Source organism: Zea mays, chromosome 7 (genome assembly GCF_902167145.1).
Source record: "Zea mays cultivar B73 chromosome 7, Zm-B73-REFERENCE-NAM-5.0, whole genome shotgun sequence".
NCBI lineage: Eukaryota > Viridiplantae > Streptophyta > Magnoliopsida > Poales > Poaceae > Zea > Zea mays.
Window position 1 is genome coordinate 69,846,260 of NC_050102.1, and position 26,242 is coordinate 69,872,501.

Below are 26,242 nucleotides of genomic sequence, written 5' to 3' on the forward strand. Positions count from 1 at the left end.
CCCGCCATTTCGCGCAAGAAGCGCGTATTATCAGCAGTGGCATTGACCAGGGCAGCGATAGCCTCGGCCAAAGTCGGTGGTACTGGTGGCGGGTTAGGAGTATCCTCCCTACCGTGGGAAGTCCTCGCACCATCATGTGCGCGAGTCTGTGATGGTACAACTCATATTACATTACCAAAATGTAACATGCCAATATACACCATTTGGAAAATATAACATGCCAGCATACACCATCATATTACATTACCAAAATGTAGTAATTATACAGACTCCATGGTACAACTCGACTTCATTACTTATTTTACGTAAGTATAACATCTAAACTATACTATTCTAGTCTTCGTCATCCTTTGTTGCTTCATTTCCTGCTGCAGAAGACCGTTCGTCAGCAAGGTTAATGGATGGAGGGGGCCTAAAAAGGTCCAGCTCCCCATCAGGTCCTTCATTTGCTGTTCCCGATGGTCCGGCTCCCATTGCAGCAATGTCAGAAGGCACATTCAGGTGCAGTCGAGCATACAGTACATGTACTTCTTCATGTAAAGTATTATAGTACACTTGCAGGCTATCGAGGGCCGCACTAAGCTCTGCCACACGAGCTCGAGCTTTTGCTTCGTGGTCCCGATCTATCGAACGTGAGTTGATGGCCCAATCAATGGTTGAATCCCGTTCTGAAATCTCATATTGCAAGCGGCTGAAGTCAGCTGACAATTCAGCTATACGTAGGTTGTCCTGCTCCCGTGCCCTATTTTTGTGACATAGCTCTGACCAAAGTTGTTCCACCCTGGCTTCCAGGTCTCCTATTGGGTCATTGCTGCCACTACTACTCCCTTCATGTCTGGGGGCTAGCTGATGGCGAGGCACGCCAAAAGGTCCAGTAGTTTTGCGTGTTGTTTTCCTTGTACGCACCATGTCTCCATAAGTGGGGAATATTTATTAGTATATTCTTAACATGATGCATGCATATTTTAATACTTACGAAATCAACCTTCGTTGATCCCCAACTTCCTATATATTGCCCAATTCTACAAGATAAGGTAAGAATTAAAGAATATTTCTAGGTGAGTATTTGAAAATTCTTTTGAAGTACTACATAATATCTGAAGAGATGGGCTTCGTTCCGATACCAGATGTGATAGAACCTCCCAAGGTATTAGGCCCACCTACAATTGTCCTTGTCCTAAGGACCTTGGACAACCTAGTAGATGTACATAATCACTCGACAAGTTCGGTAACTGTATCCTCATCATTTCGCCCAAGAGCGCTTCACCCGTCACACAGATATTACATCACATCGGAGGATAGAATAAGCAGAAGCAGATTACAATAACTTATTTTACATTCATAAAATATGGAGAGAGAGTATTATTATTACAATACCAGGGTATTACAAGTGCATAAAGTATTATATTATAGACCAGAGAGGCAAAACACCCTCCCGCACACAAGTTATTGCTTTTAAAGTGGGAGGCCAACATCCTCCCGCGACTTCACTGCTGGGGCTCTTCTTTGGGTACCACCTTTGAGCAGAAACAACAAAACTCTGCTATTTCCTCACCTACAACAACATGGGTTCGAAAACCCTGAGTACGGAGTGTACTTTCGCAAGTCTTACCCGACAAAAGAAAAGACTCTCAAGGATATGTTGGCTTGAGGGAGTCAAGGTAAGGCTATTCAAGAATCAAGGACTCTGTTTGCAGAAATGCTTACTAACCGTGGATCCTTAAAAATCCAGTTTTATTACCAAGTTAAGTCATTACCTGTAGCTAGAGTTCTTTCTACCCTAGTTCAAGCACTTGGACTATACTAGCCGTCTTTTATCAACCCTTTCAGTTCACTGGAATGCTACGTGTAAGTCAGTGACCAAGTCTTCATGTCCGAGAAGTAACGGTGATCCGAATCGATTAATACTCAGCTGAGGATCTCCAATCACACGACATATGTAGCACTTAACCCTTGCATATGACAACTCGCCACCGGGTTTCTCAAGACTAGACCGGGTTCACGCCAACCGAGAGTACAGATACACCACCATCCAGCCTCTTGCCACGGAGGTTACACTCTACTCTTGCCATCTCTCCACTCCCATTGCGTGTTGGCCTTTCTGGTATTGGCCTGCCCGAGGCAAAGCTTACCCATGATGAGGCATGTGACCAGTTAAAGGCTCCTCGGTCAGCAGGCCCACATCGGTACGGTCCTTAAGCGACTCAAACGGAGACACTACACCGAGACTTCCTTCTCATGCAAGTCAACCGCCCGGTCTTGTCTTTATCATTTTCAATCCCAAAATTTGGTACCTAGCAGAGGTACATCTTTTCATCTGAAGCATCATGATGGATCCACCATCATGTTTTATTTTTGAAAACATCCCATTCCATATGAAGCATCATCTTTTGTTAAAAACAAACACTTTTGTTTTCTAAAGTAAGACTAAGCATCAGAAAACCTTTTAACAAAACAGGTAATCAAGGAAGGGTAAATAATTCCAAGGAAGGAAATGCAGCAATTGGCTTAACACCCAACTCCTATCACCTAATGCATCATTCAAGTGATAAAGAGATTAAAATCACAAGGAAAAGGTAAATACACCGGGGCTTGCCTTGTGTTGTAGGGGATTCAGGATCTGTTCCACATATATCAAAATAAAAACAATTCCCTGCAGGTGGAGTCTCAGTTGGTGGTGCAGTCTCTTCTTCTTCAACACTTACTTCTTCTTCTTTTTCTATACATAACCATACATATACATGAATGCTCATGTGATGTTATGAATATGCAGTTATATTAGTGATACATCAAGTTGTATCTGGAATACAACTTTCCTTCACGGTACACCAGGGATACTAGGGTTTTCTGAGTTGGTACTCCACTAGAATAAGACAACTATTACCTAGAAAGCTAGGGTTTTGGGTTTGGGGATCAAACAATGTCCAAAACATGTCAAACTTCACCCAAGGGCTCTATTTATCAAATTAAGCTTACCCAAAAAGTTTTATGATTTTTGTAGTTATCAAGTAATTTCTAAAATTCCAAAAGACTAGGTTTAGGCCTTCTTAAATACTAAATAATTCCTGGTTTGGACCACAAATCTTGGAACTATTTTTAATAAATACTAGGGGATTTTAGAAGTTTAATAAAATTGGTCTCATATTTTTACCAGTTTTCTAAATTTTCCTAAAATTCTCCAAGTCTGACAGTAAAAAGAAAAAGAAAAAGGAGGAACGGTGATGGGCTGAAACTAGCCTGAACCGGCTCACGAACAGGGAAACGCGCCCGCGCGCGCCCGCGATGTCCATTTTGCGCAGAGGACCTCGGTCATTCAAATAACTGGTAAAGAACCCTGCGCACTATTCATCAGTGTCTGTGACATTTGTTCAGATGCCCCTGCACTTCTGTTTCTTCGCAGACCCAGGTCCACGACGACGAACGGCGGCGAACACTCTTTCCGGTGAGCCTGTACCGGCCAGAATACGCAAAGGCTAAGCTTCTTACTTGGGAGGTGCTCAATTTATAGAGATCGGCCACGGTTATTCCGAATTTGGGAAGAGGGTGGAGCACGGTGTGATATCTTGGCCCCTGGGATGGTGATTTCCTGGCCCAAGGCTTAATAGAATTAATAGAGTATCCATACCAACAAGGTGCATCTTCTTTTTCGGAAGCCTATCTCGAAAGAACCTCCAAGTTAAGCGTGCTTGACTTGGAGCAATTTGGGATGGGTGACTGACCGGGAAGTTTTCTCAGGTGCGCATGAGTAAGAACAAAGTGTGTACAAAAGTCTCGTGTTGGTCTATGGGGACGATTTATGATCCTAGAGAGCTACCAGGAGTAAGTACCGCCGGTTCAAGGATTGGACAGGGTGTTACAAGTGGTATCAGAGCCGACTCTCGAGGTTTCATGGGCGTGTGTGGGCTAGGGGGTTCGGGTATGTGGCGCATGGCGCATGTGGGCCCGGAGTGGTCACATGGTATGTCATATGACGATACTATACACACAGACATGGCTAAGAGGGGAGGTTCTTGGATTGGGGTTGACCGACATGGATGTCGGTCTTCTAAGGGGGATGGCTTGTGATATCCTGGCCCCTAGGATGGTGATTTCTTGCCTCAAGGCTTAATAGAATTAATAGAATATCCATACCAACGAGGTGCATCTTCGTTTTCGGAAGCCTATCTCGAAAGAACCTCCAAGTTAAGCGTGCTTGGCTTGGAGCAATTTGGGATGGGTGACCGACTGAGAAGTTTTCTCGGGTGCGCATGAGTGAGGACAAAGTGTGCAAAAAAGTCCCGTGTTGGTCTGTGGGGGCGATATATGATCCTAGAGAGCTACCAGGAGTAAGTACCGCTGGTTCATGGATTGGACGGGGTGTTACACACGGCTGCGACAAGACATTGTACTGGCGGCCCCATCGTGGCGCCAGCCGGTGCAACAGCTTCAAAATGGCAAGTCCGGGCGTGCCACAGTTACTACTACGTGGTAAAGGGCTACGGCGTGGCGAAATTGAGGTCATCGGAGTACCACGACGACAATGGCGGTCCGGTCACGTCGCACGGCTACAGGCGCAGTTGATAAGTTTCACCCCGCGACCAAATCCACTCCCCCGCGAGATCTTTTACTTCCCCTACCATTATCCACTGCGCGGCAAGCACGAATCACAGCGATCGGCGCGAATCCGGGCGCGGGATCACCGGCGGCGAGGGGCGATGAATATGAAGATCTTTTCAGTTACTGTACAATGGGAAGCCTTATTTAGAGTACCTGACAGAGCACTTTGTAGGGCTTTGATCTCCAATTTCTATGTGGAAACTTGTTAATCCTCCTGTAACAAAGTTGTTGTCCTATAATCCCACTTTAACTTTGTTATATTGTCCACAATCAAATAATCACTGGATCATACTCAAACCTGATCCCAAAGTTCATCTGACTTCACTGTTAGTCAATATTCAGCTTCTGGGTTGCCTGCGAGACTTTAGATCCATTTATCTCCAAATTTTGTATGCCACCAATGCTTAATCACTTAAGCAAAGTTGTACTCCTATCATAGCTCTACAAATTTGATGTGTTGACCTGGAGAAAAATCCTTAAGAATTTAGAGATATAGAGCTCCATAGTTGACCCGATTCCACTGATTTTCACACTTAGTCACCTAGTGCTCATGTGACCCTTTTGCAAATAAGTCCAAATCTCATCATTCAACTTGAAAATTCTCCAATATGAAAGTTACTTGGTTTGTGGTGTTCTATCACTTTTGAATTTGCACTTTGGTCCAAAAGTGCCTAAATTTACATTTAACCCCCTAGGGTTCCAATTAGGGTTTTCTAGGGTTTGTTTTTAGGGTTTGGGCACACTAGGGTTTTTGTGCCACTAAAGTTCATCAAATTTGATATCTTGTGAAAATTTCTCATGGATTTTGAGATTTTTACTCATTTTGGTTGCCCTTTCATCCATAGGCCCTAATTCCAGGGTCAAGTACCCTACCCTAAGGTTAAGCACTCTTCAAGTCCTATCATCACAACTGGTTTAAAAATTTTACCTAGTGAATGCAATCTAGGTGTAACAAACACATGAATTGTCAATGCACATGATGTTATGCTCAAGTTTTAGTGCCAGAAACACCAGGGGTGTTACAGCCACCACGCAATGGGAGTGGAGAGATGGCGAGAGTAGCGTGTACCCTCCGTGGCAAGAGGCTGGACGGTGGAATATTTGTGCTCTCCATTGGCATGAACCCATTCTGGTCTTGAGAAACCCAGTGGCGAGTTGACATATGTAAGGGTTAAGTGCTACATATGTCGTGTGGTTGGAGATCACCAGCTGGGTATTAATCGATTCGGATCGCCGTTACTTCTCGGAAATGAAGACTTGGTCACTGACTTACACGTAGCAATCTAGTGAACTGAAGGGATGATAAAAGATGGCTAGTACAGGCCAAGTGATTGCTCTAAAGTAGAAAGAACTCTAGCTGCAGGTAACTACTTAATCTGACAAGTAAAATGAATTCTTAAGGATCCACTCATAGTAAGCTTTTCTACAAAAAGAGTCTTTGAATCTTGATAAGCTTTACCTTGATTCCCAAAAGCCAGCATATCCTTAAGAGTCTTTTCCTTAGATGGGTAAGACTTGCAAAAGTACACTTCATAGAATTGTGTTGCAGGAACTAGAATTGTGCTGTTGTGGATGGTGCTAAGCGCCAGTGGGCATGACCTTCTTATAGGTTAAAGTAGTTCTTCTATACTTCTTATTGAGGATTGTCATTGAGCTAGCATATATTTCAAACTTATAAATAATTTATAACATTTCAAAGTATATTTGTTTGAATCACATTTGTAATCACTTCGATAAATATAATGTAAATTTGTTGTAACTTGTAACTTTTTGTAATAAAGAAATATCGCCGCAAATGTTGGCGTGTGATTTATGTTTACTTAATCTTGTGATCCTGGTTGTATGTGGTTTATCCGAGGCCCTTGGGACACTCGGATGGATCCTGTTAAGTTATCCGTTGCACATGCATAGTCATCTGAGGTCTTTGAGACGAGGACAGGTGTATGTGGGCCCAATATCTTGGGAGGTTCCGTCACAGGACCTCAAAGCGATGAATGATGTCTGTGAAGAATGCTATTGCTTGTTCGGATTTGATGCTAGCGAGAGGCTAGACCTCAATCCATTTGGAGAATTTTTCAATGGCAAACAACAGGTACGTGAAGCCTCCGGGTGCCTTCTGTAGAGGGCCAATGAGGTCTAACCCCCACACAGCGAAGGGCCAAGTGATAGGGATCGTTTGTAGGGCTTGGACTAACATGTGCGTCTGCCTTGCATAGAACTGGCATCCTCGGCATGATCGCACAATACTGATGGTGTCGGTGATCATAGTTGGCCAGTAGAACCCTTGCCTAAAGGTGTTTCCAACTAGGGTCCAGGGTGCTGTGTGGTGCCCGCAAGCCCCTGAGTGGATTTTGCGTAATAATTCTTGTCCCTGGCTAATGGGGATGCACCGCTAGAGCATTCCCGAGGGGCTACATTGGTACAACTCCTTTTCTTCTTCAAGCAGTACGAAAGTCTTCGCCCGCTGAGCCAGGCATCAGGCCTCGGCCTTGCCAAGAGGGAGTTCTCCTCGAAGGATAAACTCTAGGTATGTGGTTCGCCAGTCTGAGGCTGGAGTGGCCCCGCCCTGCTCTCTATCGATCTGCATGGCATCGGGCTCGCCGGCTAGGGGCACGTTGGTTTCGGGAGCAGGTCAGGACGCCTCTTTTAATACCACAGAGGATTTGTAAATATCCCTAGAAAAGATGTTTGGGGGAACCGTGGTTTGTCCCGAGGCTATCTTTTCCAGTTCGTCTGCAACTTCATTGTAGCGTCGTGCAATGTGGTTAAGTTCTAGGCCATGGAAGTTGTCCTCCAAGCATCGAACCTCTTTGCAATATGCTTCCATTCTTGCATCATGACAGCTTGAATTCTTCATGACCTGGTCGATGACGAGTTGGGAGTCTCCCCGAACGTCGAGCCGTCTGATCCCTAACTCGATGGCGATGTGCAAGCCATTGACTAGAGCCTCGTACTCGGCCACATTGTTGGATGCAGCAAAATGGAGTTGTATGACGTAGCACAGGTGTACACCGAGGGGCGAGATGAAGAGCAGACCTGTGCCCGCTCCCATTTTCATCAATGACCTGTCAAAGTACACGGTCCATAGCACGGCCTGTATCGGAGTCGTTGGGTATTGATCTATTGAGCCAAGAAGTCAGCCAAGATCTGGGACTTGATAGCTTTTTTGGGGGCGAATGAGAGGATTTCTCTTATGAGTTCGACCGCCCATTTGGCTACCCTGCCTGAGGCCACCCTGTCCTGAACAATCTCCCCTAGAGGGAAGGATGACACCATTGTCACTGGATGGGACTCAAAGCAGTGTCGTAGCTTTCGCCGAGCCAAACTACTACAAACAACAATTTCTAGATTTGTGGGTAGCGGATCTTTGTTTCGGATAATATTTCGCTGATGAAGTAGACTAGCCTTTAGACGGGCAAGGTATGACCCTCCTCTCACCTTTCAACTATGACTGCGGCGCTGACCACCTAGGTGGTTGCGGTGACGTAGAGCAAGAGGGGCTCCCCTTCGGTGGGGGCACTAGGATGGGTGTATTGGTAAGGAGCCTCTTGAGGTTCTTGAGGGCTTCTTCGGCCTCGAGCGTCCACACAAAGCGCTCTATCTTCCTCAAGAGTCAATACAAGGGCAGGCCCTTCTCGCCGAGGCACGAGATGAAGCGACTCAGGGCCGCAAGCATCCCATGATCTGTTGAACTCCCTTAACTTCTTTTATCGGTCCCATGTTTGTGATCGCTGAGACTTTTTCTAGGTTGGCTTCAATACCTTGTTCTGATACAATGAACCCTAGGTGCATGCCTCAGCAGACACCAAAGACATAATTCTCGAGGTTGAGTCTAACGATCTTTGCTCAGAGGCAAGCGAAAGCTGTTTCGAGATCGGAGACAAGGTCACAAGCTTTCCTTATCTTGACTACAATGTCGTCGACGTAGGCTTCCACCGTCACACAGATATGATTGCCGAATACGTGGTTCATGCAATGCTGATACATGGCGTTGGAGTTCCGAAACCCAAATGGCATGGTTGTATAACAAAACAATGAACCCAAATGATGATACATGGCATTGGAATTCTGGAACCCAAATGGCTAGTTGGACTCTTTCATCCGGATTTGATGGTAACCGGAGTAGGCATCGAGGAAGGATAGATTTTCGCATCTCGCAGTGGAGTCAACGATTTAGTCGATCCGAGGCAGGTGGTAGGGAACCTTCGGACATGCTTTACTTAAACCACTATAATCTACACACATCCTCCATTTCCCTCCCTTTTTCCTGACTAGTACGAGGTTTGCTAACTGTTGGTCACTTGTTCTCAACCGCTGTGAATCAAGAACAAGGCAACATAGTTGTTAAATGTTAAGGACCTTCATCCTTCGAAGCATTATCTCCTTTCGAATATAATGATCTTTAGACGAAGGTCATGAAGAACACGTCTTCATCATTCCTACCAATAGGGATTTAAATACACTAGATGTGATAACCAGTCATATATTTATTCCAAGACAAATGTATAAACATTATCAAAATTTACATTACAATGATACCTTCGGATTGTTTGAAGGTGATGACGCGAGAGCAATTACAATCCAGCCTGAACAGTATGGGGGTACTGTTCACCTATTTATAGGCACGGGACGTAGCCCAAGTAAACATACATTTATGACCTCAGCATATACTTATAATCCTAATACAAAACATTAGGGATTAACTAGTATTTTCCTCTTTGGCTCAGCATTATGCTTGACCTTCGTCATCACCTTAAGCCGAAGTTGTTCATCTTCATCTTTCCCACACATGTTCATCATAGCTTCGACATTCGTTCTTGTCGCCTACAGATAACACCTTTGTCTTGAGGACCTTTGGCAGAGAAGGAGACCCCCAACAGTAGCCCCTTCGTGGTGCTAGGTCGTTTTTTCATAATGAGCTCGATCCGCGAAAACATGAAGGCTTCTGGATGCCGAAGGTCCAAAAAACACCTTCCTTGAGCTTGTTATTAAAAAAGAATATAAAATTTACGGCGCTTATCGGTCCATCGATCAGCCAGTACGCGCGTCTTGGCGGTTCACCTTCTTCACCCGCGGGGCTATATAAACAGACGTGTTGGTATGAAGTTACCACAACATTCATTGCTATTGCGCCGTTGTGCTGCTGAAATTTTTTACTGAAGCCGAAGCTTCCTGCTTTCTCTGCACTTGCTATGTAACCTTCAGACAAACGTTCAATTAGTGGAGTGTAGCTTCATCTCATAAAAACTGAAATGCTATAGTGAGGTCTACTGCCAGAGTAGCACACGAAGGAGAAGAAGCTAGAGCCACTGAGACGGCCCCTATCTTAGAAATGATGAAACGTTCTAGGTTAGTTGTACGAGAAGAAAAAAGAGTCAGTTTCAACATAAGATGTTGTTGTTGCTGAAGTGGAACCGACTACTGCCGAAGCTGACAGTGATAACGAAGATGATGATGGCATTTTAAGTCCGAGCAAACCTAGCCACATTGAGTTTGGAAAGTCCACGGTTAAAGCTGAAGATCTGGTTATAATGAAGAAATTAGGATATTTTGGAGAGTATGATGACGAACTAGTTCGATTTGCAGGGGAAGAAGTGATTCCAGAACAAAGAAATGATGAAGTCGTAGTTTTTAAAAGCTTCTTCAGGGTAGGTCTTCGATTCCCTCTGTACGAGATGATTGGTGAAGTTTTAAAGAAGTTTGAAATCTACCTTTATGAACTCAACCCAAATGCCATAGTTAGAATTAGTGTATATATATGGGCTCTCCGAAGCCAAGGGAAGAGTGTCAACGCTGAAGGATTTCGCCGGGTGCATGAGCTCCACTACTAGACTAACGCTAGAGCTGATGGACTACATAAGAACTTCGAATGTTACAATTTTGCGTACCTGAAAGTACCAAAGCTCCTGTGATCGGATATAGCACCAAGTGGCTGACTAGTTGGACAAGTAATGGTTTTATGTGAAAGCTAACGAGAAGAAGAGGGAGAAGCTTGTGACTATGGTGATGAGTCTCATGAGACTGAGCTTTGGCATGCCACGACCATTATGCGATATGCAACTCGGTTCCCCCTGCCAGTTAGCCGAAGTGGAATTCAGGGTTCTGGCAGAGCATATTAGTACTCATGATTTGGTACAAGAATACGTGGCCAACAAAACTTTTCCAATGTCTGGTGGATGGGGGATGCCAAAGAAAAAGAAGAAGGGAATAAATATGAACTTGTATGACTTCCCTACCGCTTTAAATTTCAGAAAAGCTTCGGCAAGCCCTATGCTGAATGGTTGGAATTATTAGAGACAATGTGCAATGAGATTCTTGGAAATTATATGAAGAAAGAGGACCAGCTAATGGCCATTGCCTTCGGTACATGTAAGAAACAGAGGCTGAATCGGGTGATGGATGACCTGGGCTTCGAGTACCCTGACTATGAAAGACTTGACAAAGAAGCCGGGGGGTTGAAAAGAAAAAGGGTTGTAAGTGTGTCGAAAAGGCAAGCGCAGAGATCTATTGAAAAGGACGAGAAGAAAAGGTTGATAAAGAATCCGAAGTTGACACCAAAGCCTTCGGTACCAAGGAAAAGGAAAGTTATGTCATCAGACCGTGGAGAAGAAGAGAGACCTTCTCCACCCAAGCATTCAGAAGCGACCCCTTCAGCAGCTTCCATTGGTGTGACAGAAATTTTAGATGTAATGACTGCATCCTTACCTTTCCCAATGCTAAGTCGTCTAGGATCAGAGCTAACAAGCTTATTACAGCCACAAAAGAAAAATGTTGAGAGAACTGCCGAAGCAGAGGTAAACAAGGATCCTTCGGCACTCGGTGGAGGGAACGCTTAGAAGAAGCGTCGAATGATGAATGTGATGTGGGATGTTCTTGATACCCCTCCTCTAGTGATTCGAAAGGAGATTACTCCTTCTATGACTGACGAAGGTCCTCAACAAGATGAAAACAGTGGTGGTCCCCTCGGTACAACCTTATCAGAAATCGATAAACTTATTGCTAATGTTGCACCTGGGAAAAATACTAAGGGGGCAATTGCTGTGGAGACTTCAGTGTCGAAAGAAAAAAGAACTAAAGAAGCCTCTTCGGAAGACAAAAGCTTCGATCTTCGACACTTGGGCGGCTAACAACTTTTCGAAGAGGATACATCAGAATTGAAGAAATTTGCTAAATCTGGCGGCTACTAGCCTGGTTCTGTTCTCTTCGGCGACATGGATGAAGGGTTTTTAGGATGTATCCGTGATCGCGCTACGGCAAAAATTGTGAGCAGGCTGTCAAAGAGTATCAGATTTCTGAAGCTAGAAAAAGACATTAGCTGTTACAAAAGACAACATGTTATAGGAAGCTTATTCTACTCAAATTTTAAGCTATGATTCCTCTACTATTTTTCCTTCGTTGGGGTGGTTTTAGCATTTCATTAATGAAAGTCTAACTCAACTTCATCCTTTAACTCAGAGCTTAATGCTAAGCAAAGATCTGAAGATGCTGCTAGATGATGAAGACAGGAAAAATGAGTTTGTTATCAGTGGCTTGGAGAAAAGGATTGAAGAACTTGAAAATTCTTGAAGGAAAAGGACGTCTTACTCAGCTCAACTGAGGGTTCACTTGCCGAAACTCAGGCTCAGAATGAAAAATTGAGTAAAGAGCTGAAGAGAGCACAAACACTTTTGAAAGAAAACTCAAGTCGATTCAGCCGTGAGTCTGAAGCTTTAAACATGACAACAAGGCTGAGGCTGAAAAGAATCTTAAGCTGAGCAGAACACTTAAAGCTCTTCGGGATAAATGCTTCGGCTTTGAAACCCAATGTACTACTCAGTAAAAAAATATCTTCAATTCTGTCAGAGCTATGTCTAAAGAAGCCAACCTTTCTGCTGAAGATATCCCAGGAGCACTTGGATGTCTTGAGAAGGAAATTGATGTCCTTGACGAAGTTATAATTGGTCATGGTGATTTTTGTGCGCTAATGGCTTCTCGTGGGACAGCTGCTGCTTTCGCCAAGGCTGGGTGCAATCACGTAAGAACTGTTAATAAACCAACCTTCAGCCTCTCGTCGTTAGTCTTAGTTAACATTCTAGCCAAAGCCAGAAGTGTGGGTAACAGATTTATTACCCAGATCTGGACTAAGGGCGGCCGAGAGATTGCTGGAGACGAAGCTCGAGCTTTGATTGGCAAAGTATGACAATTTCCTTTACTTTCAGGTTTTTATTTCAGGTTTTTTCTTATTATTTTTCTCAATACTTTTGTCTTATTGTTTTTAGGGCGATGTTGATGAAGACTGATGAGCCGAAGCTTGCTCTGAAGCTCTGAAGAAAGCTTCAAAAGCTTTTCCTTCTGCTGGTGACTAAAAGACGCTCTTGAAGCTTCTTTGTAAAAAAACCATATTATTTAGCAAAAAGTTGTCATTGAATGTAAAAATCTTTATAAATATTCTTGGATACCTTGTAATGTTGATTTACCTTTCTTCCACTGTTGCTTGCTTTGCTGTGGACAAAACCAATGCTCCCAGCTTTTTGAGCCGAAGGCGAAAAATACCTCCCCTTCTTTTCGTTAACATCGAAGCAACTTCGGACCAAAATCAAAGAATGACCCTTTCATTCATAACGAAGCATTTTCGCACTGAAGGCAAAAACATTCCTTTCTTTTTCCGTTAGTGTCTTGTGCGATATTCCATGATGCAATGAAGCTATAGATGTCTAATGTGTGTCCTTATGAATGCAAAAAATGAGGTGATGAAGTATGCAAGTGCATGCTGAAGATAAAAAACTCACGCAAATACATAGCCAGACTCTGCATCTCCTTAGGAACGACTTTGGAGTCTCTTCACCTCTTACTTAGGTGGTATTTCAGCTCTGCATTCCCTTTGGAATGACTTTGGAGCTAAGCTCTGCATCTCCTTAGGAATGACTTTAGAGCTTCTTCACCTTTGACATAGGTGGCATTTTAGCTCTGCATCCCCTGAGGAACGACTTTGGAGCTACTTCACCTTTTACTTAGGTGGCATTTTAGCTCTGCATCCCCTTAGGGACGACTTTGGAGCTTCTTCACCTTTGACTTAGGTGACATTTTAGCTCTACATCCCCTTAGGGACGACTTTGGAGCTTTTTCATATTTTTCACTCGATGGTGTAATCTCTGATCTTTACATTTTACATATGGGGCAAACTGGTCCTTGTATTGTACAGGGTTGCGTAAGGAAAAATGAAAATTACAACATATGACCCCATTAAAAACCTTTCTCCCCTCTTGAAAGGAAAAGGGTGCCATAGGAAAAAGAAAGAAAAAATTACATGGTTTACACATAGTATCTCCGAAGCTCGTCTAGATTCCAGGATCTTAGAATGCCATTCCCGTCCATGTCTTTTAGCCTGTATGATTCGGGCCTTGATGAAAATACTATCAAGAAGGGGCCTTCCCACTTGAGTTGTAGCTTCTCCACTGTGTCTAGGTTGGTTATTCTTTGAAGCACCAAATGTCCTGGCTTAATATTCTTTAGTCTTACTTTCCTGTCTCACCATTTGACTGTTTTAGCTTGATATTTATTGATGTGACCTATTGCTTGAAGTTTGACTGCTTCTATAGTGTCTTTTGCCGGGGTAGCTTGATATTTATTCAACTGAGGTGGCTTGTAAGATGGTGGCCACGGGGTAGTGTTGGGACCATGCTTCGTCGCCGAAGGTCCTTCAGGAAGAAACACCTTCGGCAAAACCTGTTTATACGTGATACCGAAGCTACCGCTCATGAAGCTCCGATATTATAGCGTATCCGAAGATGAAGGATCGAACCGACTTAAAGATGGAATGACTTTTTAGTCCATAAGGGTCTGATTCATAATTGTAATCTTTTGTAAGGGGTATGATTGTAATTTCTTACAGGCTGCGTCCTGTGCCTATAAATAGTGAACAGTACTCCTTTACTGTTCACGCAATCCTGTAATTGTCAACGCATTACTCTGGAATTATTGTTTTCTACCAAGGCGAAGGTATAAATGTAACTAAACATCGTGTTTTAATATTTTAGTTTATATTATAAAATAAGTAAATAATGTTATTTATTCTTGCTATTCTTTAACGTTTTATATTTTATATTTCATTTCGCATTGTTTTATTTCTGAACACGAAGGTAGGACCTTCGTGATTTTTCATCCATGACCTTCGTCCGAAGCTCATTAAATCCTCAGGGAAATAATGCTTCAGCGGACGAAGGGCTTTAACATTTAACATTCTATGTTGCCTTGTTCTTAATTCATAGCATTTGAGAACAAGTTCCCAACATTGGCGCCCACCTCCGGTGAACTCACTTCCACTTTTTTGAGACGATGGCTTCATTCAAGAACCAAGCTGGAACTGGTTCGGCTCCGAAGCTGATCCTCCCAATAACAGGCGGTTCATGCTCAGAGTCGGCTAACAAGAAACAGAAGGAGGCACAGAGAAGAGTACAACATGTAGGGGTACAAGGACCCTTCATCAAGTCAAGATGGTCTCACATTCCAATTACCTTCTCTCAAGAGGATCTTCAGCTTAAGGATTACCCACACAATGATGCTATGGTTATCTCTTGTGTGATCAAAGGATTTCTGGTCCACAATGTTTTGGTTGATACAGGCAGTGCAGCGGATATTATATTTGCTAAGGCCTTCAGACAAATGCAAGAGCCCGAAGACAAGATTCATGATGCTACGCACCCTCTTTGTGGCTTCGGAGGAAGACAAATTGTAGCGCTTGGTAAGATTACCATGCCAGTGACCTTCGGATTCATCAACAATACAATGACTGAGCAAGTTGTGTTTGACATTGTCGACATGGAGTATCCTTACAATGCCATCATTGGTCGTGGAACACTCAATGCTTTCGAAGCAATTCTTCATCCAGCATATCTTTGCATGAAGATACCTTCGGATCAGGGACCTATTGCTATTCATGGGAGTCAGGAAGCTGCCAGAAAGGCCGAGGGGAATTGGACTGATTCAAAAGTAATCCACAATATAGATGAAGACGAAGCTTGTGAGCAGTACAAGTACTGAAGGGAGAAGGCTGCTTCGGCCGATCAGCCGAAATCCATGCTTTTATGCGAAGATATCGCAGAGCAGAAGGTGCTGCTGGGATCTCAATTGTCTGAGCAACAAGAGAAAACCCTGATAAGGTTTCTCTTCAACAACAAAGATGTCTTTGCATGGTCGGCTAACGATCTCTGTGGCGTCAACAGGGATGTTATTGAACACTTGCTCAATGTTGATCCATCTTTCAGACCTAGAAAGCATAGGCTTCGGAAGATGTCTGATGACAAGGCCGAAGGTGCTCGAAATGAAGTAAAAAGACTCCTCAGCGCCGGAGTCATTAGAGAAGTGAAGTATCCAGAATGGCTGGCTGACACTGTTATGGTAAAAAAGGCCAATGGCAAATGGAGGATGTGTATTGACTTTACTGATCTCAACAAGGCTTGTCCGAAGGATGAGTTTCCATTGCCAAGGATAGATTCCCTAGTTGATGCAGCAGCTTCATCAGAACTTATGAGTCTGTTGGATTGTTATTCAGGCTATCATCAAATTTGGATGAAGAAGGAGGATGAGCCAAAAACCAGCTTCATAACCCCTAGCGGAACATATTGTTACCTTCGGATGTCTGAGGGGCTCAAGAATGCTGGAGGAAGCTTCAGCAGAATGACAACAAAGGTTCTTCATTCTCAGATAGGCAGAAACGTGCTAACTTATGTTGATGATATCATTGTAAAAAGCACGAAGCAAGAAAATCACATTGCTGATCTGCAGGAGACTTTCGCTAATTTTAGACAGGCTGGTCTAAAACTGAATCCAGAAAAGTGTGTTTTCGGAGTAAAGAAGGGGAAATTCCTTGGCTGCCTAGTTTCAACAAAAGGGATTGAGGCTAATCCAAATAAAATCGAAGCTATCCTTCGAATGGAACCACTAAGCACAAAGAAGGGGGCTCAACGATTGACAGGAAGACTGGCATCTCTCAACAGATTCATATCTAGATCAGCAGAGAGAAATTTACCATTCTTCGAAGTGCTGAAGTCAGCCGAAGTTTTTCAATGGGGACCAGTTCAGCAGAGAGCCTTCGAAGAGCTGAAGCAATATTTGATAGACCTGACGACGTTAACTCCACCAACGCTAGGGGCTCCTCTATTGTTATATGTGGCAGCTTCGCACTCAGCGGTAAGTGCGGCACTTGTCCAAGAGAAGCTTGAAGGGCAAGTCAAAAAGCAAGCCCCCATATACTTTGTATCCGAAGTTCTTAGTTTATCAAAGAAAAATTATACAGAATTGGAGAAGGTGTTGTATGCTGTTTTGATGGCTTCCAGGAAGCTTCGGCACTATTTTCAAGCATACAATATAATTGTCCCTTCTTCACAACCATTGAAGGATATTATGAGAAATAGAGAAGCTACTGGAAGGGTTGGAAAATGGGCAGCGGAACTCATTGAGTTCTGCATTGATTATATACATAGATCTTCGATTCAATCCCAAGCGTTAGCAGACTTCATTGCTGACTGGACGCCAGGGGCTCAGGAAGAAGAAGCGAGTAAAGATGCCGAAGTTTGGACAGTATTCTGCGATGGTTCTTGGGGAACCTTCGGGGCAGGAGCAGCCGCTGTGTTGGTCGCACCCTCCAAAGTTAAAACTTGCTACGCAGCAAGACTTGATTTCAGTTGCACAAATAACATTGCTGAGTACGAAGCTTTGCTCTTGGGTCTTCGGAAGTTAAAGGCAATGGGAATTACAAGGGCGGTTTTTAAAACTGATTCCTAGATTATTTCTGATCATATTGACAAGAGTTGTAAAGCAAGAGACCCGAAGCTTGAGAAATATTTAGACACGGTCCGAAGGATTGAGGCTTCCTTTGAAGGGTTTTCTGTCAAAAATATTCCTCGAGGAGAAAATGAACATGCTAATTTGCTAGCCAAGTCAGCAGCACAGGGGCTGCCCTTACCTTTGGAAGTATTTTTCGAAACAATAAAAGCACCTTCAGTCGAACTTCTTGAAAGAGCAGTCCTCAACATATCTCCTGTTTATAGTGAAGACTGGAGAGCTGAGATCATCTCTTTCCTTCAGGGTAACTTTCTTTCAGATGACGAAGCTTATAACAAGAGGATAGAGGCAAGAGCTCGACCATATGTTATAATAGAAGGGGAGTTGTACAAGCATGGGGTCTGTTCTCCATTACTCAAATGTTTATCCAGAGCTGAAGGTATAGAATTGATGAAGGAAATACACGCAGGCCTGTGTGGATCTCACATTGGATCCAGGCCTTTGCTGGGAAAAGTTTTTCGTCAAGGATTTTATTGGCCAAAGGCAGCTTCGGATGCAGCGGAATTAGTTCAAAAGTGCGAAGGCTGTCAGAAATGTGCAAGAGATCAAAAACAACCTTCGTCTCTAACCCAGTTAATACAACCCACTTGGCCATTGCAAAGGTGGGGTCTTGATTTGTTAGGTCTGTTACCACCATCACAAGAGAACTTAAGATATGTTGTAGTGGCAGTGGAATATTTTTCTAAATGGATTGAGGCAAAGCCTTTAGCCACAATAACTTCGGTCACTATTCAAAAGTTTTTCTGGCAAAATATTGTCTGTCGCTTCGGAGTGCCGAAGGCTATTACTATGGATAATGGAATGCAGTTTGATTCCGAAGCTTTCAGAGAATTTTGTGAACAAATTGGCACGAAGATCCATTTTGCATCAGTTCGGCATCCGGAGTCAAATGGACTTGTTGAAAGGGCTAATGGCATCATAATGACAGGAATAATGAAGTTAATCTTCAATCAGCCCAGGGGAAAGTGGCCAGACGAATTAATCAAAGTGGTGTGGAGCCACAACACAACAATATCAAGATCAACAGGTTTTACACCATTCAAATTATTGTTTGGTGACGAAGCAATAACTCCGGAAGAAGCAAAAGCAGGATCAATAAGAATAGTAGCTTCGGCAGAAGACGAAGCTGAAGCTGATTACTCTGTGGAAAAAGATGCTATAGAAGGGATCAGGCTTCAGGCTGTGGAAAACATCAATAAATACCAAGCTGAAACAATAAAATGGCGTGATAGAAAGGTTTGGCTAAAGAATATTGAACCAGGACATTTGGTGCTTCAAAGAGTAGCCAACCCAGAGACAGTAGGCTAGTTACAGCTGAAGTGGGAAGGACCTTTTCTCGTAGTATCTTCGTCAAGACCCGGTTCCTACAGATTGAAGGATATGGACGGCAACGACATTCCTAGATCATGGAATGCGGATGAGCTTCGGCGATATTATGTTTAGCTTGATGTAATTTTTTATATTCTTTCTTGTGGCACCCTTTTCCTTTCCAAAGGGGGAGAAAGGTTTTTAATGGGGCCACAGCATGTAATTTTTCTTTTTCTTATTTCAATTCTATAAGAGCAATATCCCCCAAAGATGTAAATGTAAAAGCTGAGAACGCACCATCGAGTGCAAAGGAAAAAGAAAAGAAAACAGGGAGAAGCTCAAAAGTCGTTCCTAAGGGAATGCAGAGCTTACAGCGAAAAATAAACGCTGATTCCGCCGAAGTAAAAGGCGAAGAAGCTCCTAAGGGAGGCTTACAGCAAAAAATAAACGTTGATTCCACCAAAGTAAAAGGCGAAGAAGCTCCTAAGGGAGGCTTACAGCGAAAAGTCAGCGCTGATACACCGAAAAATAAATGGTGAAGCCGAAAAATAAGCAACAAAAAGATTTGAGTCATTCCTAAGGGAATGAAGGCTATGATTATGGCTTCGAATATATATTCAGATATTCATTTGCACGATACATTACATCATGACATTTGCATTCATAAACATTCATTTAGACATACATAGGATCATTATCATCATGTCATACAGAAAAGGCAGATGCTTCGGCTATGAGGATAAAGCTTTGGAGAAAGAAGAAATTTTCATGCTTCGTTGTGTACGAAAAGAAGGGAAGGTGTTTTTCGCCTTCGGCTCAAAAAGAAAATTTCATCCACAGCAAAGCAGATTGCACACGGACAAAGGGGAAAAGATATATTACAAGGTACGCACAAATTTACATAAGTTTCTTTACAATCATATTACAAAATTTTCTCTAGAATCTTATGCAGAAAAGTCTTTCGGAGCATCTATTAAAGCTTCAGCTCGTCATTCTTCAACTTCATCATCCTGTACATATTAAAACAGAATGAGAAAGGCGCAGAGTTCAAGGAGAAGGTAAAAGTAACAAGTATAAGTTTCTCACTAGCTTAATGTGGCTCCGAGCTTCGTCACCAGCCATTTTTCGCCCGCCATTTATCCAAATCTGGGTCATAAACCTGTTTCCTATGCTTCGAGCTAGGCTGGGGATGTCAACCAAATCTGCCGGCGACAAACTAAAGTTTGGCCTATTAACAATTTTTCCGTGCGTGCAGCCAGCCTTCAGGAAAGCAGTAGCCGTGCCTCGAGAAGCTAACAGGGCGCAGAAATCGGCATGCCCAGCGATAACTTCGTCAAGTGCATCAACTTCGCCCTCAATGTATTCAAAGGTGCTTGGCAGGTTTTCAGCTGAAGGTGTAAACTTATCAGAGCTGGCTCCAATTGAGTAAAACACATCCTTCAGCCGCTGCACACATCGGTTACCGAAATCTATGCATTTTTCCTGAAGCTCCTTCAATAATTTCTGCAAATTTGAATTCTTCTCAATTTCGGTCTTGAGACTTGTTTGGAGATTCTTCTTTTCTTGCTCAGATTTTTCTGATTTTATAAGTAATTCGCTGTTTAATTTGTCAATTTCGGTTTGAGCTTCAGCCAATGAACCTTCCACAGAGTGAATGACGAGGTCTTTCTTCTCCAAGGCAGCTTCGTGATCTTTAACTTTGTTTTCAAGGTCTTGAATGACGAAGTCCTTTTTCTTCAAAGCAGCTTCATAACTTTCGACTTTGTTTTCTAGATCTTTGATGGTAGCTTCGTTTTTCTCATCTTCAAGATCTTGTTGCATCGTCAGCACTTTACTTAGTAATATACTCTGTCAAAACAACCTTCGTTAGAAAACATCTTAATTCAAAAAACAATAAAAAGTTGAGAGTTTTTACCTTGAAATTAGCATAGAGCAAGCTACCGGCGATATGCTGTCGCTGGTACCTGCAGAGGTCCGCTTCAATCTTCGGCAGGCCAACGCTCTTTGAGAAAGTCCTAACAACCTTGGCCTCGGTTCAATTCCGAAGGCATCCTAGTTTCCCTTCATTGACTCCGCCAAATAGCAGAGACCCTGGTTTGTATCCACAGGATATAGCATATTTCTTTAGCTCTTCTTTTTCAGTTTCTGATAACTCTTGTCCAAGTATATCTTGAAAATTAAAGTTTTCTTCTTCCAAAGTGTCTTCAATTTGCTCTTTTCCTTTCTCAATTGTCGTGTCCACTGCGGCCGCAGCAGCTTCTTCTTCAGCCATTTTCAGAAGTATGTTATCAATATCACCAAGTGTGGTTTCTAGATTAGGATCTTCGGTGGTCTCGGTTTCAGCTTCGGTGGCTGCTTCGGTGGCTTCGGCTTCGGTGGTTTCGGCTCCGGTCGCTGTGGTTTCGGCAGTGACAGCGCTTTCAATAAGTGGTATTTTTGACGCCGATGTCGGTGGCGGTGTCTGATGAATGACATCGGCCACTTGGATAATTCTCCGTTTTTTCGGCTTAGCGGGACTTTCTATTGCCGAAGGTTCTTTTTCCTTCTGAAAAAACTTCATCAGTTCTGGCGCCAGCGGACTTAGCTTGATAGGCAAAGGTTCAGTCATTACCTTTAGAATCTCTTCCACTTCGGCAGCAGAAGGTGTTGCAGGAGCTTTCTCCTCTTGGGCCGACGTCTTTGGTTTTGGGGATGCAGCTTTTCTTTTCTTTGGAGCAGCTATCTTCGGCTCAGGGCTCAGTTTTCTTTTCTCAGAAATTTCTTTGTCCTTTTTAGCCAATTTGGTGCCTTCTTTGTCAAGGACGCTGGCAATCCTTTTTCTTTTCTGGCCTTCGGCATTTCCGCCCAGTTGCTCATAGTCAGGGTAATCAAAATTCAAGGCATCCAGCACCCGATTCAATCTTCATCTCGGACGAGTGCCGAAGGTCGCAGTCATTAACTGATCTTCTTTCTTAGAGTAGTTGCCGAGGATCTCGTTGCACATAACCTCTATTGTGTCCAACCACTCTTGGCAGGGTGCTTTAAAATGTTTCTTAAACTTGTAGTGATAAGGAAATCGAACAAGTTCTCCCTTCTTCTTTTCTCCCTCTAGCTTCAGCATCTCCCATTCCCTTAGTGTTGGGAACACTTTAAAAGCCAAAAATTCCTGCACTAAGTCTCTAGTGCCAATATGATTTGAAATCACTCGAAATTCAGCCAAAGCAATCTGACTCGGGCTCCCTATTATCATGTTGCATCGGGGCCTCGTCTCTCCGAAGGTTAGTTCTAGCGGACTCTGGACCAATTTATCTTCATCTTCATCAACTTTAACATAAAACCATTCAGACTTCCATCCGGCTGGCCATTTGCTTCGGTAGCTTATCACTGGAAACTTCGTAGTCTTGCGATAAGCAAAGTTGTAGTAGCCAAAATTCTCGTGCAGACCATCTCCTCTAGCTTTAGTCTGGTAGTGTAATTCATGAACTCGGCAGAAACCCTCACCGAACGGTTCCACTCCCTGGCTACGAAGGGCCCAAATATAAACACTTAACCTAACGATAGCATTAGGGGTCAGCTGATGAAGGTAAATCCCAAACTTCTTCAATACATTAGCAATCATCTTGTTTAGGGGGAATCTTAAACCAGCTTTAAGAAAACTTTTGAAGACTACTACCTCATCCTTTCCTGGCTTTGGGATAGTTTCTTCTCCACCAAAACGAATTAATTCCTTCTTGGCCTCACTAAAATAACCTAGCTTCACCATTTTAGGAAGATCAGCTTCAGAGATGGTGGACTTTCCAAAGTCCAGATGACTAGGTTTACTTGGCACCCCGCAGCTGTACTCATCTTCGGAACCAACTTCTTCAACATCAGCTTGTGTTGCTTCGGCAGCAGGTGTGTCCTCTGATGAAACTAGCCCAGAACGCCTCATTGCTTCGGAAATCGGAACAGTTTCAGTGGCTTCGATCTCATCTCCATCACGCTCAACCCTGGCAGTGGAGCGTACTCTGGCCATTTGATTATAAATTTCTTGGAAGTTTTTTGAAAATTAATAACCTTTTTTCCGAAGCTCTTCTTTTGACGAAGCAGAATCCAAAGTGGTGCTTCGTTTGAATGCAAAAGTCAAGCTTCGGCTATGGTTAAATTTTTGGCAGCAGAACAGTGCAATAGCAATGAATGCTGTGGTAACTTCACACCTACCCGTCTGTTTATATAGTGCTGCAGGTAGGAAGGTGAATCGTCAAGTCTTTTACACCGGACAAACAGTCGCTCGCACCCACTGAACGGTGGGCCACAAAACCCGAGAAGGTGAACCTGCATGGTGGGACCGCTTCGCGCTCGGAAATTGTATCATTTCCCGGCAACGAGCTCAGGGAAGATGTTTTTCGGACCTTCGGCTTCCCGAAGCCTAAGAGACTTTTTTCACGGATCAAGCTCGTTACGAAAAACGATCTAGCACCGCGAAGGGGCTACTGTTGGGACCATGCTTCGTCGCCGAAGGTCCTTCAGGAAGAAACACCTTCGGCAAAACCTGTTTATACGTGATACCGAAGCTACCGCTCATGAAGCTCCAATAGTATAGCGTATCCGAAGATGAAGGATCGAACCGACTTAAAGATGGAATGACTTTTTAGTCCATAAGGGTCTGATTCATAATTGTAATCTTTTGTAAGGGGTATGATTGTAATTTCTTATAGGCTGCGTCCTGTGCCTATAAATAGTGAACAATACTCCTTTACTGTTCACGCAATCCTGTAATTGTCAACGCATTACTCTGGAATTATTGTTTTCTGCCAAGGCGAAGGTATAAATGTAACTAAACATCGTGTTTTAATATTTTAGTTTATATTATAAAATAAGTAAATAATGTTATTTATTCTTGCTATTCTTTAACGTTTTATATTTTATATTTCATTTTGCATTGTTTTATTTTTGAACACGAAGGTAGGACCTTCGTGATTTATCATCCATGACCTTCGTCCGAAGCTCATTAAATCCTCAGGAAAATAATGCTTCAGCGGACGAAGGGCTTTAACATTTAACATTCTATGTTGCCTTGTTCTTAATTCATAGCATTTGAGAACAAGTTCCCAACAGGTAGCTTCTAACTCTGCTGCCAGAGGATAAGCATCATCAAAAGCAAAGTTACCATGATGAAAATCGTCGTACCATTCATCTTCATTGATTAGGCTCTCTTGACGAAGCTCCCTATGTTGGGGCCTTCGGTATTGGTCAACCTGAGTGAGATGACGCATTTCCTCAGCTGCTTTGTCAATCTTCCTCTGAAGTTCAGCCAGTCGAAGCATCTTTTCCTTCTTCCTTTGTACATGATGGTGAATGGCTTCTAGATCTCTGATCTCCTGATCAAGCACATCCTCCTGAGGTGTTGGGATGGTAGCCTTTCTCTTCTGGCTCCTCGCTTCTCGCAGGGAGAGTATGTCCTGATTTGTATCCAGTGGCTGCAGGGCAGCCCTTGGCGCTGTTGTCTTCTTCGGCAGCATGACGAAGGTGGATGCTTGCTGAAGATGGTTGTTTGAGTTCACCAGAGGTGGGCGCCAATGTTAGTCACTTGTTTTCAAATGCTGTGAATCAAGAACAAGGCAAAACAATTGTCAAGGATTAGAGACCCTCGTCTTCTGAAGCATTATCTCCTCTTGAGCATAATGCTCATCAGACCAAGGCCAAGAAGGACATACCTTCATCATTTAACATGAGAATAAGAATGCATAAGGATGAAGACAGTAATTGTATCTTACTAATTTATTCATATTTGTATTGCATAAAACATGTATGAATATCACTAGAATTTATATTACATTGATACCTTCGGCTTGCTTGAAGGTATGGATGCAAGAAAGTGAATATAATCCAGCGTGAACAGTACGGTGCTACTATTCATCTATTTATAGGCACGGACGCAGCTCGGATAAAATTACATTCATATCCCTGGCATTCATCTATTATCTTAATACAAAGTATTAAGGACTGAGTAGTCTTTGTCCCTTTTCAGCCATCATCATACTTAGTCTTCGTCGTTACATCAAAATCGAAGCTCTTCGGCTACAGCTTCGTCGTCCATTCTTGTCACCTTCGGGCTAAATCTTTACCTTGTTATAAGAGAAAATTGTCATCCCAAAACCGAAGCCCCCTGTAATAATCCATGTTATACTGAAAAACATATGGTCAGTCACGTTTTTGAGGACTTTCAGAGGAAGAAGGCCCTCAACAGTATCCCCCCGCAGTATTGATTTGTTTCTTTGTAACAAATTTAGACTGCAACGTGAACAAAGGCCTTTAGCCGAAGGTCCAAAAAAACACTTTCCCTTCGCTAGAATAGCGAAGCACACTGAATTGCGGGACCCACCGATCTATGGGGCTCTAAGTATATATATAGAGGCATGTGTCGTGAGTATTTTTCACGCTATTTTAGCTGATTGCGCTGTGTTTGCCATTTTAACTTGCTTTGGTTTTTCGAGCTTGATTGATTTTTGAGCTTCGGCATCAACGCGACCTTCGTCTAAATGGCTGAAGAGAAGAAGATCACTGACCCTGCGCTGGCCGGTTTTTACGAAGCCATGGAGAAGACAAACACAGAGAAGATCGCCAATGAGATGCTAGCTGGGATATCTAAAAACTCTAGCTATAGTGAGAGCTTTGATGTAGAAAGTGGAAATGAAGATGCCGAAGATCGGCCATGGAGACCGAGCCATGTTGTCTTCGGAAAATCGACTATTAAACAAGGGCAGATCGAAGCAATGAGAGGGAGGTACTTTCACGATATTTCGATCGTGAGAGCCGGAGGGGAGAATAATGTTCCTCTTCCCGAAGCTGACAAAGTGGTAATTTTCAGAAGCTTTATGAAAGCCGGACTTCGGTTCCCTCTAAACAAAATGTTGGTCGAAGTTCTGAAAACTTTTGAAATCTATCTTCCCCAACTTACCCCCGAAGCTATTGTTAAAGTAGGGGTTTTTATATGGGCCATGAGGAGCCAAGGATTAGAGCCAGATGTCAGGTGTTTTTGCAATATGCACGAGCTATTATATTAGACGAAGGAAACTGGGAAAGAGCAATATCACAACAATTTTGGCAGCTACAGCTTCGTGCCTCGATCTGAGGCAAGCTACCCAGTGCCCATGTTTCGGAAGTGGTGGTCGGGCTCCTGGATGCAGGAATGGTTTTATGTGAAGGTTGATTTGAGTGAAAGAGGAGATATAGAAGGGGTCATGCAGCACCCCATATGGTCTCGCTTCGGCATCAGGAGGCCGGCTATTGCAGTTGGAAATGACGTGCAAGCATGCTAGAAAGCTTTTAATACAGTGTGTACTTACATTGGCACAAGAGACTTGGTGCAAGAGCATATTGCTTATAGAGTGTGGCCACTTGCTCATGGATGGGAGATGCTGAATGAGGCTACCGCTGGCTCCAGCCAAAATGATTTGGTGTATCTGAAGTATACCTTTCGATACAGGAGCCAGTTTGATGAACCAAATGATGACTGACTAGATGCTATAGAGGCGACTAGTGTTGAGCTGCTTGG